Consider the following 6,000-nt stretch of genomic DNA (forward strand, 5'->3'; position numbering starts at 1 on the left):
GTAGCGGTCAGGTTGTGACACAATCCTCCCACTACGTCGAGGCACCCACAACACTTGAGGTGGATGTGACTGACGCAATGTGCTGGCTTCATCAACAACTCTTATTGTAGTTCCAGTTTGATCAACAACTCTTGTTGACGTGTTTGTAGCCTCATTGGAAATCTCGTTAATTACTACCTTACTCTGTGGTTTATGATCTGGAACATGGCCTTCTTCTAAGAAAGTAACATTTGTCGATACAAATACTCTGTTTTCTTTATGATCGAAGAAGAGACCACCTCTCGTCTCTTTAGGGTAACCTACGAATAGGCATACTTTTGAACGAGGTTCCAGTTTCTTCGGGTTAGTCATGAGCACGTGTGCCGGGCATCCCCAAATGCGAAAGTGACGTAAAACTAGGTTTACGACCTTCCACAGCTCAAAGGGTGTTTCAGAAACACTCTTTGATGGAACTACGTTCAAAATATAAACTGCAGTCTCCCCTACATAACCCCAAAACGAGTTAGGCAACTGAGCATATCTCATCATTGATCGAATCATGTCCAACAGGGTTTTGTTTCTCCTTTCTGATACACCATTTTGTTGAGGTGTACCAGGGGCTGAGAGTTGGGACGTGATTCCATGTTCTATCATATAGTCCTGGAATCTCAAGTCCATATACTCTCCACCCCGATCTGATGGAAGTGTTTTAATGGTTTTACCTAATTGATTTTCAACTTCAGTCTTGTACTCTTTGAACTTTTCAAGGGCTTCAGACTTATGTTGCATTAGGTATAAATAACCATACCTTGAATAATCATCGATAAAAGAGATGAAGTATTCATACCTTCCTCGAGCTCTAACATTCATCGGACCACAAAGGTCTGAATGTATAAGTTCTAAAGGCTCTTTGGTAAAAGGTCTTTTAGTCATCTTGCCTTCAAGACAAGACTCACATGGTGGTAAATAATCATCTTCTAACTCAATTAGAATGCCATTCTTAACCAACCTCTCAATCCTATTGAGATTAATGTGACCTAATCTTAACTGCCAAAGATAGGTATCTTCCTTTTGAGAAACTTTTTGCCTTTTATTTTGAGTTCTAGCATTTTTAAACAACTCGGTATTTAAAAATGCTTTAGTTATGGTTGGTCTTAGCACATACAAGTTGTTTTCAAGCAAAGCAGAACAATATTAACACCTTTTCTCGATTAACGCTTCATTCATATGAAAAGAAATTGAATAGATATGTTCTAACAAACAAGAAATTGAAATTAAGTTTCTTTTAATTTTAGGAACAACGTACACATTATCTAATAATATATACATATTATTGTTTGTAAACAACTTGAGATCCCCTACCGCCACAGCTGAGACGACCTCTCCCGTTCCGACCTTGAGAGTCATCTCTCCGGCGTCAAGTTGCCTCCAGGAACTAATTCCCTGAAATGAAGAACAAACGTGATTAGTGGCTCCTGAATCCAGTATCTAGGCGGAGTCATCATTCTCCACTAAACATGTTTCCAATACAAGTAAATCATATTTACCTTCGTTGGCTTTCTTCTTTTCGGCCAAGTACTTTGAACAGTTGCGCCTCCAATGCCCGTCCATATTGCAGTGGAAACACTTTCCTTTCTCTGCAACCTTGACCTTGCCTTTCTGGGCAGCATCAGCTAAGTCAGGTTTAGACCCCTTACCAGCAGCCTTCTTCTTCTTAAAAGTCTTACTTCCAGAAGAAGAAGGCGCAGACTTGGTTCTAGAGGACGATCCTCTGTTGAACCTCTTTACATTTGCCTCCCCTTCTCGTCCCTTACATTTCATAAGAGACTGGTAGGTCTGAAGCTCGTTTAGGAGCGTGGTAAGAGTGTACTCCAGCTTATTCATAACCGCATTGCTGCGGAATGGGAGGAAACTCTTCGGAAGTGATTCCAGAATAAAGCTGACCTGACTCTGCTCGTCTATGACGGCCCCGTTCGACTCAGCCACGTTGAAGTGGACCATCAGGTTGAGAACGTGTTCTCGCACTGATGAACCCTCCTTCATGCAGGAGTTGTAAATAAACTTAAGGGCTTCATGTCGAGCCTGTGAGGACGGTTGTCCAAACATGCTCTGCAGAGAGTCAATGATCTCCTTAGCAGTGACCGTGTCCTCGTGCTTCTTGGCAAGCACATACGATATGCAAGCCAAGATGTAGACCTTGGCCTTGTCATTGGCCTTGATCCACCTGTCATAGGCGTTGCGCACCGCCACAGTGGCGTTAGGCGCATGAGCTTGAGGACAATCCTCTTGCAAGACGAACCTAAGATCCTCTATCACGAGAATAGTATTTAGGTTTGACTTCCATTGTTTGTAATTTTCGCCATTAAGTCTTTGCGCGGCTAAGAATGCAATAATAGAAGTAGCATGCTGAAAGTAAAAACAAACCTATATTAGTTTCATGCATTAGCCTTTTAAACCCAATCAAAATTTAACAAAAGTAATTAAGCACCCTAACAAAATGGTTTTGCAACGACACTTCAGTGATTTAGAGCAACAACCACTGTAGTGCGGACATGTACTCCTTCACTGAATTGAGACATTTTCGACTAAATTTTACACCAGAATAACTCTTATTCCTATAAATTTTAGTCATCGTTTATTTGGTCAGGAAATTGCTAACTAACTTAACAACTCCTCGTATGCGTGACCCAACATTTTCGGACCTCAGAGGTCCACCCCAATAATCCTGTCGTAGAGAAGGAAAATATTGGAGCAAAACCTAAGAGACTCCTATCCATTTCTGGAGTTTGCCTTGATTTTGATTCTCATACAATGAACCCTCCGTAGAGATGGTCGCTCCAGTACGACACGCAGGTCATGTATGAAACCTCACAGTGCAAACCAATGGCGGAGACCGTAGGATGTGTTGTCACACGTCCTTCTGCCACTTACAATGAACACTATCTCCATTCACCTCGATATTGAACCATGCAAACACCTTCCGTAGGGAGGCTGCGCCCAGGGCGACACGAGGCCGAGCATGGAACTCACAGCGTGAATTTAAAGGAGAACGTGAGAGAGAGAGTAAAGTATGTTATATATACTTTGTATATCAAATATATACGCTGTATATTACATATTCTCTTTTGCTCCCACTTAGTATTCTAAGACTAGGGTATATTACTTAGATAAATTCCGGCTAAGTGAAATTAACTAAGTGTATTTTTAGTCGGTCCAATATAACTATTATATCGGAAGTTGTACAATAATGTTTTAGTTCGTTAAACACTTTAATGAACCAACGACATTATTGCTTGTATATAAAATATTGACTAATTCAACCCCTAGGTTGGTTCCCAGGTAGAGGTGTTCCCTTACCGTCAGCTTAAATACCTCAGTCTAGACAGAACCTTCCTTAGACAGGGTTCCCTTATAGACAACATTTTATATTTAGTCTTTTGTTATTTCATTTTAAACCTAGTTAAAACAAAATAAAAGACTACCCTTAATCACATTAGAAGATATAACCTAAGGTCTAATTAATTTTAAAGGGGTTTAAAATTAATTAACTTAGACCTTATGTTTGCATGCAACTCTTTATTATAGATTTTAATTGCTATCTACCACATTTTATAACTCTTATAAAATTTTAAGAAATTAAAATTATAAACATGCATTGAAAGCATAAATTAATATAACAATTATATTATCCAAAAAAATGTCATGCTCAATGCAACTTTATTTTCATCTAATTAATACAACACTTATATTAATTATGAAAATAAAACATGCATACATACATTATAACGTTTATAACTATATGATGCATAACCATACATACATACTATATATCAAACATACATATTATGCATATTACCTATGGTGGGATTTTAAAACTATACGGCATACAATATGCAATATGATTTTAATTAAAATACACATTCATAATGCATAAAATAATTAAATAGCAAAGTTGGAACGGTTTTTGGCACCCTAAGAAAACGAAATAATACAAATTAAGAAAACCGACTGCATCTGCCCTCAAACCGAGAACCGGAGCCTCGGAACCGCGTTGAAAAACACCCGGGACAGCGCCTCGGCGCCTAAGTGCAGCGCCACGGCACTCTGTGCTGTCCCGCAACGCCATGGCGCTGCTTCATCACGCCATGGCGCTGTCTGCGCAGTCTGCTTCGTCTTCTTCGCTGTTTTCTGCAATTTTCGCCCAATCCGACGCCACGAACGACTTTCGAGCAACCCGAACTTACAAAAACAATACAAAAACTAAATGCCCAAAACACCGGGCCCTTACATGATCAAATCACGAAGTAAAACACTATCTAGGTGCCAAAAACTTGAATTTGTCCAACCCGCAAACCCATATTTCAAAAATGTGAAATCACCCACCAAACTCAACGATTTTGATACAAAAAAAAAATCAAAACTACAACGCGGCTCTGATACCAAATTGAAGGGATGTGAATCCCAGAGCGGAAGCGGACTTTCGTTGCTGATTTTCGGGATACAAAATCGAATTTTACAGGGGGAAAATACAGAGGAAATACAAACCTTTGAAGAACGTTTCTTCAGTAAGTTCCCTCGAACACCACCACCGGATCTTCCTCGCTATCCTCTTGGGTCTCGGGATCGTGCTTGTGGTAGCACCTTGATAGAAGAGAGGGAGAGATTGAGAGAATTATGAGAGAAATTGGATGGGAGCTCTTTTTTTTTTTGTTCTGTATCTCACTCCTTCTTCTGCTTCTCCAACACTTGGAAACGAAGAAGAAGGGTGACGTGGGGTAACTCCCCCACGTCACAACTCCTCCCACTCCCCTGAAAGCAAACAAGGAATGAAGAAATCACCCCCTCCCATTTATAGCGGATTCCCAGAAAGCCAAGGGTACTTTGGTCCAACCACTTGGAAAACACTTAGAAAAGTGTGAAACGCTAAAACGAAGAGGGGGCCTAGTGGCCAACCAAACATACACAATAGTCATAATAACAGGAAAATAATAGACATGCAGAAGAAAGTCCTTTTATTTATTGTGACGGAGAGCCTGATTACAGAAAAGGGCGGGGAGCATCGCCACCAGTTACAAGGGGATGGGGAAATCCTAAAGACCTAGACGCTCGGCTTGGTGGGACCATACATCCTCTCAAGGCGCTTCAGATGGTGCAAAAGGTCATCATAAATGCCTTCAAAGTCCTTCATACCCACTATGCATTGACGTGCGATCTTTTCCATTACGCTACGACCTTTCTCCAAATTCGAAAGCTTGTCATGCAGCTGCATGACATCACCTCAATAATGATGAAGAGTTGCCACGAGGTCGTCGATGCATATAGTGGCGTAGTCTAGCTCCACGAAGAGCATGGTGTAGCGTTCATCCTCCGATGTCTCTTCATCCGACAAATCCATGCTTGTTTCATCATCCACTTTGGCTCATATACTTTAGAAAGAGGATCACCGGCTTGGGGATATCCCTCTTAGGAAGTATTAACAAGGTTAGGATCAGTTCCAAAATATCCAGACGTGGCACGAAGTGTGGGTTACCATAAAGAACCGCTACCTCGTAATTTAAATGAAGCATAGGCGAGCCCCAACCGTTAGATCCTATCAACATTCCACGGTTGAGATCGTCCCCCAATGGAGGCGAAAAGATTCACCATACTGTCAAAGAACCAGCCTTGTAGCGCACACGGCATAATGAAAAAATATGTGGGAGAATGGAAGCGGTAGAGTCCTCAAACAAAGGCATAGTCCCAGTAGCTCCACAAATGGCAATAAGTGCCTCGCACGATACGACTACGATATGTGCCCACTTAGCAATCTACTCACCTCTAGAAACCCAAAATTCCAAGGCTAACTTTCGAGTAGATGATCCAGCCAAGGCTCCCACTCATAAAGCAATTTGCCTATGGAAACTCGAAATTTCAAGACCTGATCCTCAGTAGAGGACCCAGCGAGGGCTCCTACTCGAAAACATACCTACCTCTGGAAACCCGAAATTTTAAGACCTAATTCCAAGTAGATGACCAAGCTAG

The sequence above is a fragment of the Momordica charantia genome, assembly GCF_013281855.1.
Source record: "Momordica charantia cultivar OHB3-1 chromosome 2 unlocalized genomic scaffold, Mcharantia_2.0 BLBB01000002.1, whole genome shotgun sequence".
Classification (NCBI taxonomy): domain Eukaryota; kingdom Viridiplantae; phylum Streptophyta; class Magnoliopsida; order Cucurbitales; family Cucurbitaceae; genus Momordica; species Momordica charantia.